Genomic DNA, 12,335 nt, shown 5'->3' with positions numbered 1-12,335 from the left:
AGCTTTTGTAAGATTTGACCACAAACATTTCTCTCTTTTGTTTCCAAGGTATTTCTTTGTATCAGAAGAACTTAGTGAAAAGCACATTGTGACAGAAGACTGGCTGTGGATAGTGAAAGCCCTCTGAAGATTATTACAACCCTTCCACTGACTTAAATGGATCAGACACCTAGGAACAGAAAAACATGATAGAACTGGCTGAAAATATGACAGCAGATGTGGACTACCTTAAAACAGGACATTGCAGACAAAGCCAGAGCAGCTGCAGCAGAGACTCTCAGCTGTACCCAGGGATTTGCTGCAGGACTTGCTGTGCAGGGCTGCAGGACTGATAGGCAGATACTGAAGTTTTCAGAACAATGAAATACCAATGGAATAGTTACAACTGAGGAATATCAGGTGAGGAAATCAGTTTCCATCTGCTATCCTGTATGGTCTTAATTGCACAACAAAGCAAACAAGAACATATCAAATATGATTTTTTATGTTTACCGTCAGAATGAGAATTCCTTTGGAGGGTTGGCTTCTTTTCCCAAGCAGCTAATGACATGAGGAGGGAAAATGGCCTCAAGCTGTGCCAGGGGAGGTTTAGGTTGGACAGTAGGAGGAATTTCCTCGCAGAAAGGGTGATGAAACACTGGAATGGACAGCCTGGGAGGTGCAAAGTCACCACCCCTGGAGGTGTTTGAGGCTGGGCATGTCACACAGTGCCATGGTCTAATTGACAAGGTGGCATTCAGTCATAGGTGTGACTTGGTGATCTCAGAGGTCTTCTGCAACATAATTGATTCTGAATTGCTTCTGAATTGTATTTTTGGCAAAAGAGTAGGTTGATAATTATTTCAACTACATGGAGAAAACAAATTCACTGCCCTTCCTACCCTGCTAATGAGATGAGAATGAACGGTGAAAAGGATTGCTTGAGATGGGCACATTGATTATCACTCTACTCATAAAGATAGTGAAAAGCAAAGAGTAAATTAGAGAAATTGAGGAGCTTCAAAAAATGCTTTAACATCTTTGCTGCTGCTTCGGAAAAGATATCACTCTCTTAAAAGGCACATTAAAACTAAGGAAGTGACAAGACATAGAAGGTATGTTTGGCCGCAGGGCAAGTACCATCTGGCACTCTTGTTTAAAATGAGAGTGAAGCAGTTAGAGAGCTTTGGAAGTGAATGTTGTAACAGGAAAAAATGTGATACATTTCAAGAGAAGGTCTAAGAGTGAGAGACTTTAGATTTTTTTGTTTTGTTTTGTTTTAAACCCCGTGTACATTTTTTAAAAGGTTAGTGCATGATTTCCAAATATCACTGCACATCCATGCATCAGTGCATTGTTTCATAAACCCTGGTCTCTTCCACTGTTTTAGTGACCTATCAGTGCTGGGAATCTCCATCTTCAGAGGTTTCTGAACAGATCTGAACTATAAGTAATTGAAATGTCTTTGAAAATTACATCATGAAGGGGAGAGGATATGTGTTCAATATCAGGAAAGATTTTCTAGCAGTGAAAGTATTGAAATTTCACTGTTAATTGGGAAACTGGTGTGAAGTAGAAAGCTTAAGTTTGTGAGTCACGTTCTTGTGAGATGATTCAATCAGCTGAGAGGAAACTAAATGAGCAATGTCCTGAAGTAAGGAAGCAAACAGAATACAATCCCAGTTTCAGGTGATCTCAGATAATATCTGAGTATATTAGCCTAAGCTGAATTTTATGGTGTAGCAACTTGACAGATGTTGACACCCAAGATAGCTCATTTGCAGCTAGCTTGGTTATCACTGTACTAGATTTAAATCTGAATCCTCATGAATAACCTGAACTGATACCAAAAAAACCCAAAACCGACAAAGTAAAAAGATGACATTTTTCAGTTGCTAATGTACAGATCCTATGAGAGTCCCTAATAACTCCACAATAAAAGGAATAAGAAATTCTTATTGTGGAAAAGAAATTGAACATAACTGGCATTCCTGAGACTTGATGTGATGATTCATGACTTGGATGCTGATATAGCTGGTTACTGCATATTGAAAAAAGATAGACCACGTGAAAGATGTGGTACATATTCAGCATTCTACATCTCTCTCTCTCAGAGCTCCTGGCAAATTAGGAGCATAGGCTTTAAATGCATCTAGAGGAAAATGTTACCAGTTACAGAGTAGAAAGCTGTTACAGACTATCAGATCAGATGAGTTTCTTTTAAAATGCATGTCAATAATGTGTTCAAACAAAGAAGGAAAACAATTTTTACATAAAATAGGAGCTATACATTTGAAGTTTTGTGCATGTGGTGATAAAGAAATTTTTACTGAATAGAACAAAAAACTAACAACAACAAACACCCCAAACAAACACTGCAGGACACATATTGACTGATAAAGGCAGGACACATATTGACTGATAAAGGCATGGTAGTTATATATATTAGAGCTCAAGTATTCTGTGTGTGCATATATATATATATATACATTCCAAAGCTGATCTAGTCACATAAACACATAAGACTGGAATAAGACTGGGGCTATGCAGACATAAAGATCCCTTTTCTATCAGTTCTGGGAAAAATGGATGAAAATATTTGCATTTTTATCCTTCCCCAAGTGTGTTCTTTTCAGAGACAAAAATGTCATTTGATTTTGATATACGTAATGTTTAAAATACTCAGCTGTTTTGATATTACTTGGTTTTGTTGAATTGAAAATTGGAAGTATAAGATGCAAAAGTGTGGATATAAAATCTGAAGCATTTTGCATGGGAAGAATCCAACATTATAATTTTTTAAAGGTCACTTATGGAACACCAATTTTACTTTCCACAAAGTGCTCCAAAGTTTTCTAATATTGTACAGCTAAAAAACTGCAAACCCTGAAGTTCAAGATTCTAACTTAGAGTATTTCTATTTCACTCAAGACTATTTGAGGACCATTAGTGCTGCCTGGGATTTTTACCTTCTGCTGTTATTCATTTCTTGTCAGCAAACTCTGTTCTCCCACTGGCTGCTGCTCAGCAGTATATCTGTATTGTTAGACATGTGACTTCATTTAGTTTCCTTCAGAGTGAAGGATGGAAGCTCATGTAACTGCTGCTCCAAAGTTTCCAGAGTTTTTTCCACTTGGGGGAGAAGCATCATTTATCTTTAAATTCATGTGCATAACATACAAATCAGCTTCTGCATGCAATGCATCTTTCAAAACCTACAGACACTTTGTATTTTGATAGTGCTCACGGATAACTTTAATAAACCTTATCCCAGATGTGGTATCCAGAGGTTCCAGATTTTCCCTTCTAGGAGCTGCCAAATTAAAAAGGCACAGGGGAGAAGCAAGTGCCTTTCCAATTCTAGCTACCTAATGACTTCCTGGTAAACTGTGGGGATACCTGAGAAAACTACAGACACTATCTACTTGCAACTCCAGCTTCTGTGGCTGTACCCTTATTCTTGGTATGCATCACATCTGTCTCTGTGGCATTATAAAAAGGCATAGCTGGTAAGGAAATGCTTCCTTTTGAGATTTGTCATCTGAGTTCACATGATTTGCAACATTCTACCACCTGGAGATGAAGAATCAGTAGCATAATAGAGGTCTTCCTCATTCTCTTTTCTCCTTCTAAACACTGGGGTTTTTTTACTAATGCATGTAAAGGCATAGAGGTAGAAATCATCATTCTTGAGTGAAGAGAATTCTGTACTCCCTGTCATGAAAATAAACATAGGTCTTGCTCTTGTATTTATATGAAACAGAGAGGTCAAAAGGGCTAAGATTAATTATTAAAATAATCACAAAAAAGAGAGACATTTTTCTCTCCTGCTTGCAAAAAATATCAGAAGTGTATCCTTAAAGATACTGGGAAGCCCCACAACACTACTTTACTATCCTGGGTCCTGATATGTGATGAAAATAATGCAATGAAGATGCTGATCATCTGCCTAATGCCAAAAGCTGACTGAGAGCTTTGGAACAGAAAAACAAATTCACAGAAAACCTCTCACATTAGCAAATAAAGTCTTACATACAAGATTAATCATATGGGATCTTATAATTTTACCTGCCTGTACAGAATTCCAGACCACTTTGCATCTTCCTTGATCTTCTCATATGTTTCTGTCTTCAGCCTTTCTTTTATCCAGAAATATGGAAAACACTGTGAAAAAAAAGAAACATAGAGATTTATTTTTTTTAAATAAGAATCCTGAATATTTCTTATGTATTTGCAGATAAAGGACTGTCCATGGTTGACCATGACAATATTGCCAAGCTTGACTTGCGCACTTCAAAGTAGTTTTATGGGAAATAATAACTGGTCTGAGAGTTAGCAGAGGGTGGTCCCTATGAACTGTATCACGCTAGCAGCTACTAAAGGCCATTGTCACCCCTTGTCACCAAAGTGAGCTATGCAGGGTGGAAGACTTACTAAAGGGCAACCAACTTGAAATACAAATAATAACAGTGCAATTTATATTACAACATGATCTCCTTTAATTTTCATCCATTGAGCTACATTATGCATTCACTTAATACCAGGGCAGCCTAAGCTGACCAGGATTAAGTGACAGGAGAACTTGGCTGATTAAATTGCTTTAAGGTGATTCACGTGGTGCTAATAGTATAGACATAACAACAAATGGTGGTGAATAATGAAATAGAAAGAGACAAATAACATGCAGTTAGCTGAGGCTAATTTTACCAGCAGGTGCTGAATACAGACCATAGCTATTATAGTGCTGAAAATAAAAAAGCATACAGTAAATGTCTCTAATGCTGTAAGTTACAGTCTACATGTTACTTAACTTGTATGCAGTCATCCTGTATTCTGAGGTGTCAGCAACAACCTAATTACTAGCCTTTTGTTCTTATAATGTTTACTTTGAGAGGCATTTCTGGGGAAAAAAGTTTAAAAAAAGTAAAAAAAGTTTAAAAAGTAGAAGAAAATATGATTAGATGCACAAGGGAGAGGTCACAGGTACTTGGGAGTATTTACCATACGTGAATTTCAATTTGCATCTGTGTTCCTTGTTAGCATTAAAATTCTGGAACCACCATAATAAAATTGATGAAACATATACAGCTGTAAAACCATTATGTCATCTGATGGTAGCTAAATTCTACATGTGGGTGAGTGGTATTTTGACTCTGGATGTAGGCAGGACCAGCTCTGAGAATACTTGGCTTGAATCCCCTCAGGCAGTGGAGAACCTCAGTTTTAGAACCTCAACATTTTTGAGTACAGTTCTCACTTCCAGGCCCCATATTTACAAAGGAATTTGGATATATAAATTCTCCTGGGTTTCAGTGGGAGTTAAGATACATAAGATTAACACAGATAAAATAAAAGATAACTGAAGAACTGAAGCAAAGCTTATTATATAAAACGGACATTGTTGCTACCAGGTTGTCTTCTTTTTTCTATTCCAGCAGTTAAATTTTAAACAAAGAGTAAACCTACCTGAAATATTAAAAGAAAAAATAAAATACTATCTACTGGAGAGACATACTGGTTGTCCACAGAATCTCAACATTCATGTTTTTTGATATCATTAGTATTTATAAGATTTTTTGTAATAATGCTAATTCACTATTGATAGTGGCAATAAAGTTTATCAATTATGAATTCACAATTTCAGTTGCCATGTGTAATTCAGTAAAGAAAAATTCATTGCTTTAAAGGCATTTTTAAAATTCTCATTGCAATTAATTGAAAACTAGGTCAACAGCCACTCCAGACAGACAGTGATATCAAATGTGGGGAAATGTTACACAGAAATAATTAAGCACTTGCTATATTAAATTGTGATAACATTCTTTCCACATTGAGCACTGACATACAAATTTGAGAGCAGGTTCTTTTACTTCATGTTATATGAAGTTTCAGGACTGCAACACAATGAAAATGTCACTTTTCTTTTGTGCCTCAGTAATTGCTATGTGATAAACATGCACAAGATAAACATGCACACATTCCCTATCATAATGAGTGGACTTATATATAGAAACAAGTGATTACATTTTCCTCTTTTGTTTTTTTTTGTACTGCCTTAATTGGTAGTTAATTTATGGACCTGATTTTTCAGGTGCTTGTACATAGTCATTAAAAATGACCTCCAAGAAAAGCAGGAATGCTGAAAAATGAGGCAGGATGGCAGGCTGGCTGTTACTAAGTATAGTATAGCCCTTTTCTTTGTTGGGAAATGCTCCTTGTAGATACAGTAATTATACATGACGGAAACTTTCATAAACTTTTCAAATTCAGCAGTATTAAAATGTTAGGAGGAGACCTCTCACTATTTCTCTTCCAAATCCCTGTTTTCCACTTTGTTACAAAATTCACTGTAAGCTGAAATCTGATGTTTATCATAATAATCTGAAATATTAAACTTTTGTATTGTTTTGTTATATAAAATCTGCCCTTTTCCTCTCAGAATATGAAGCAATTGTTTATTATGCTCCAGTTTGAAAAATGAAGCAAGAAAATGAAAAAATAAATTTGTTTTAGTCAACTAAAATTTAGTCTTAATATTAAACTGTGAGACTGCATAAAAGTAATCACAGGATGTGTACAATGACTTCAACTCAAACACAAATGTCCTTAAAGCTGGCAAGTTGTGAAACATTGTCTGCCTTCTATTAAAAAACACCTTAGAGTGGGGAGCAGTGCATAAATGTAGGTATTCATTTTATGGAATAAATTTATCGATAATATTTGAGATTCAGAAATACCAGTGTACATAGTATCCACAATGGCTTTATAGATAGGAATCCAAAGGCTACATATATTGTCTTTAGGGACTAGGTCTGCCTCCCAGAAGCATTAACTTTTTCATCTGCATCTGGTGTCCAGGAAAACCACTTTCCTCACTAGTAGCCCCACTAAAATTAAAAAAATGCATTAAAAGAATTTTCACCTGCATTCTTTGGTCAAGCCAGTATAAATTCAGGATTGTCAAAATCTTAAATTACCTTCTCCTGTCACTGATCCACTGTTGGTTTACCTCTGGTACACTTTGGAATACACTTGTCACATCAAGGATGTCTCTGAAGGTAGATTCACTTCTTAGTAGAAGAACACCAATAAGCCCTTTTTGAGTTTTCCTCTTGCCATGCCTGAATTCCTCACTGCTAAAGGGAACTGAGGAACTGTTCAGTTTCTCACTGAGCTCTGCAGTGATTGTTAGGAAGACAATCTTTCAAAGCTATGTAATATCCAGTACTCTACTGTGCAGTGTTAAAGGTCTTTAAAATCACTTAAAAAACCCATTAATTCCAACAGAATAATTTCTTAGGTATCCTAAAGTTTAGAATCCTGCTATATGAACTGATATAAGAATGTGAAGATGGTGGACTGATGTCAGTCTGAATGTTTGAGATAACATCTGAATAACAAGTAATAACCAGTCCACTCTATTGTGTTTTACCTGTCTTTTTCTAAGCTTACCAAAGCTTCATAACTCAAACAGAAATGCTGAACATTTTGATTGGGGTCCACATTTTCCTCAGTACTTGTATGGTGACTAACACAATGGACTATAATCAAGGCTTTATTGAAAACTAAATATTAAATAGCAATAGAAACTCAAATAATACCAAGATCTCTCTAGAGCATTGATTGCCTTATACCTTTCATAGGAGAATTTTAAAAGCAAAATAAAATGTGGATTGATTGTACTTCAAATATGGAATGACATTAGGTATTGTACAAGCGTGGCAAAATTTTCTCAAAAGGAAAATGTACACTAATAAGTAAAGCCCACTCTGTTCTGCTTCCTTTTTCATTATAGCTGATGTTTCATTTTAACATGTACATTTGAAACTCACTTTGTGTTTTAATGGAGTGCTCTGGGCCAAATAGATCCCCGGTGTAACATTGCTTGTGCATGTCAGACAACTATTACAATTTCTAATGGCATGAGCTTGGGGTGGCTGCATTATTCATGTGGGGTATATTGATAAAAAGGTCATACAGGTCAATGCATGAATTTAAAATACTTCTACAGGTCAGAAATGTATTCTTTACAAGCATTTAAAATGTGTGCTGATAGATTTTGCTTTTTTAATTGATGAGTACAGATATTATTTATTTTACTCTCTGTCTATGAGGTCAAATTTCATTAGCTACTATTTGCAGGCTCCAAATGAAATGAAGACTACAATAAGCTTTAAATTAGAAAGTACCAAAACAAAATTCCAGTGTTGCAGCAGATTCTCATTCTCTTAAAAGATTAACGGAGAAGACTTGTAGAACAATTTCTGTATCCTGTGGCAATCCATTTAGCATATTCATTATGCTGGACATCATGTTCTGTTTGAGCATTTGCAAGAACTTGCTCTATTTTTTAGCAATAAAGCTCCTGAATTTTCTTCATAATGAAAATAGCATTTGGTTCTACAGGGCTGTCTATAAGAAAGACTTGAAAGAGTTCATTATATTTCTACATCATTATAATAATATCCTGGAGTTATATTTTATGTGTTGTGGTGACTCTATGCCTTTTCTTCTTGCAGTTCCTGCAACAGGAGATGCAGCCGAAGAAAAATGATTGCTCTCTATATTGCTTGTACATTATTCCTGTTCCCCCTGGAGCTGTGGTTTCAGATGTGAACTGGAGGAACCCAAATAGGTCTTGTAATTTATACCATGAGCTAGACCACTCACAGGCAGCTCCAGCATTTAGTATGCAGAAACATGAAGTAGAAAATCATAGCAGAGTTCCACAAACTATCACCTGACAGGAATAAATGCTTACTTTGAGTGGAGAGCCATAGACAATGTCTTTCATTTCACATGAAGGCAACACCATGGCTTTGTCTTAACCAAGGACTGAGTGGCTCATTATAATGAGCCATGGCCAAGAGGACACTGCAAACAAGGCCTGAGCATAATGAGCCACATCTGACACTCAAGGAGGATCTGAGACTTGGTGTGGACCATGGATCAAAACTGACAGGGAATGGTACCTGAAACTGCTGGAAGGGGGTGCTGTGGTCTGATTGCACCAATATTTGTCTATAAAGACACTTGGTACTAGAGGCTGGGGCTGGAGAGAATGTTATGTGGACATCCAACAAGTGTGGAAGAGGAGTACCTGAGGTGGAAGCAGAGTGCCTGAGGTGGAACAGCTTATGAAGTGGTGCTGAGCCTCTGCCCAAGGGCTTGACACAAAGACTGGTCAGAGGGAGTGTCACAGTCCCTGGACTTCATTGCTCTGACTCACTGGGCTGGTAATTAGGGTTGGTTAGTAGTGCATGTATGTATGAATTTTTTATGACACAGCTTTTTTGTTGCTCTACTTATATTGAACTTAGCAAAGTCATAATGCTTAGAGTGACATCATTCCTTTCTTTTTTGCAGTGTTTGAGAATAGAACAGACAATTCAGATTTTGATCACTTTTTAGAAGCCATTTACCAATATTTGCCTTCAATCTCTCCAATTGTATTTATGGAAAACTCCATAAGCCTACTGAACTAGAGAAACCTGAGCCATTTCCATGTATTGGGAGCATCTTGTGCTCCCCATATCAGTGAGAAAATGAAGTCTTAAAAGATCCTAGTGATAGATACAAGATTAGGGTTTAGAGAACTGGAGCAACTAGTGGTAAAAGTGTATTGCCAAAGAGCAAATGTCACTTTGAAAATTTGAGCATATCCAAAAGTAGCTAACCTAAATTCTTTGTAATCAGAATAAAGAAGCCCTGCTGATCTTGTTTTTCAAGAAATTATCCTGTGTTAATTATTGAACAGATGACTCACTATTTCCACAATTTCCTGTAAACATACACATATTTCATGAGATCCTGTGGGAGAGGAATATTTTAGAAGCATAAAGCCACAAACTTATAATTACCTCTGCGCTTTGGCAATGTCTGACACATGTGAGCCAAACATTCTTTTTTTAACTGAAGATTTACATTCTTACTATGAAGATCAACTAATTTTTTATTTCATAGCATTGTGTTTTAACCATAATTTCTTTTGCTATGCTTCATGTCATCCTATTAGTGTATGTTTGCAAACAGAATAGGGTATACAGAAAGCAATTTGTTAATCAAACCTCTTCTCACTCTTTTATTCTTTCCTCTAGTAATCCCTACATGCTCTTGGTATTAATCATAAAAAACTTAAGAGTTGTCCTTGTTAAAAATTCAACTCGAGAATTCAGTATGACCTTTTACATCTAGACCCTGATTTAAGAGCCAACACAGCTAAAATCATAAGATAGTATGCTGCTTTAGCACATTAAAAGGTCAAATTTAAATGAGTTCAGGTTGACATACTGTTCTTTGTCTTAGGGAGGAATCGATTATGAACTTCAGTTAAATACATAACTGTCACGACTTTTTCTCAAATGGCATATATTGATAAATTTAGGCCATAATTACGCAAGTATTAAGAAATACTTAACATCTAACCCCTAATCAGTCATACCAGAATCAAGAGGTATTTAATATTTGCAAAATTAAATATATGCATTGGTGTTTGGGGGACTGATGTCTTCTACAGTAAAATCTTGTATGCGTGCAACAGTTTGTTCCAGACTACCTACTATGAAGGGAGATTCCTGTCCTCAGCAGAAAGTAACTTTTACCTTACAATGATTAGTTATGGTAGTTTTAACAACTAAGAGTGAAGGAATTAAGCAGTTTTAACAGCTAAGACTGAATAGGACTAGTAATTACTTTCAATCACTGTCATGGACAAGGACTGACTTGGAACGTTGAGTTCAAAAACGTTTTCCTTGTTCTCCATTTCTTTGTATGAGGTAGCTGTGTCAGCTGTCAGGGGTCCCCAGAACAGGCACCTGGTGGAGACTTATTATTATTTTCCTACCCCTGTTACAAAAGAATACATCTTTTGTGTTAAGGTCTTGCAATGAGATCCATTTTGCCCATAGAAGGTCACAAGGTCAGCATGTCCCTCCAAACACTTCTCTTCCTGAAGAAATTGGTCCCACATGCTTAAAGTCCCAAATTAAAATATCTGTCTCACTTATCCTCAAACCACTGTGTCCATATACAGATGTATGCACATGTGAGTGTATATATGAATCTATACATACACATATATGCACCCTGAGACCAAATGTAAATAATATGGGTAGGGACTCTAACCACTGTTTCAACTTGTTTATTCTGAACAGCTACATTATGCCCTAGTGGATTTTTTTTCAGTGTTGGACTTTTGCCATTGACTTCAAAGGAATCAGATCCAGCCACTGGAAAAAAAAAAGCGAATTTTGAAACCAATAAGATTTAAACAGCCTGGCTTTGAAAGTCATAATATGAAGCTCAGAGTTTACTCTCCCCTATGTAGAAATAACCTGTAGGGGGGAGAATGGGACCTTTAGATAATTAACTATTCAGTAAGTCTTAAGCAGCTCAATAGTGCTTTTTATCTTCAAAGTGCTTTTTAAACATTAACTAAGTAATCCTCTCAATCCTCTGAAGAAAATAATTTGCTATTTATTATCCTAGTGAAGAATTGCTATAAATGAAAAGGAAATGCTGAAAATAGTACTTTTCATGTACATTTTTTTAAGAAAAAAAAATCTCAGGCTCTGCATCTGCATTCCCATGGTACTTACTCCATCTCAAGAGTTACTGCTCCAAAGTAAATGTAAAATCTATATGACTGTCCATTGTCAGAGATGGAAAACCAACTGCAGAAAGTAGCTGCTTCTGAACTCTACTATTCTCTCAGACAATTGTACTCCTAAGCAAACTTTTATAGCACATTCTTCAAACAGCCTCCACTGTGATGAACTGCCCTGATTTGTGGAAAAATGATTTGACTGCAAATTCTCACAGTGGAAGAAATTTTCTATAGAGAAATGTAAAGTAGTGCTCCTGGGAAAAAAAAAACCAGGAGATACCTAGAAGAAAAATATTACCAAAAAGGAGTAAGAATCCATGGTTGTGACACACAATTCTATAAAAATATCAATTTGACAGCCAATAAAACTAAGAAAGTAAAGCAAATGCCAATAATTATTAATAAATGTTCAATGGGGTTTCCTTTTACGCATATATTTCACTGCATAATTTCACCATGGCTGTATATTTACAATTACATACACAAATGACTGGAGAATAAGAATAATTTTGTATAGGATTCAGGTTTTGGTGTTATTTCTTAACAATGGAATTTGCACATTTCCCACATTGTTTTCCAAGCAAATGGTGTTTCTCTAACAACTGGAGTATCATGCATGCTTGAGCCTCTCAGATTTACAGTTGTATCAAAAAGACAGAAAGAAAATAAGCTTAGCTTGCATTACCCAAGAAGTATGTGTGTATAGGTGAACTTTGAATGGTTCAAACTTGTAAAATTTTGTCTATCTCTA

Source organism: Molothrus aeneus, chromosome 8 (assembly GCF_037042795.1).
Source record: "Molothrus aeneus isolate 106 chromosome 8, BPBGC_Maene_1.0, whole genome shotgun sequence".
NCBI classification, from domain to species: Eukaryota; Metazoa; Chordata; class Aves; order Passeriformes; family Icteridae; genus Molothrus; species Molothrus aeneus.
This window is presented reverse-complemented; position numbering follows the sequence as displayed.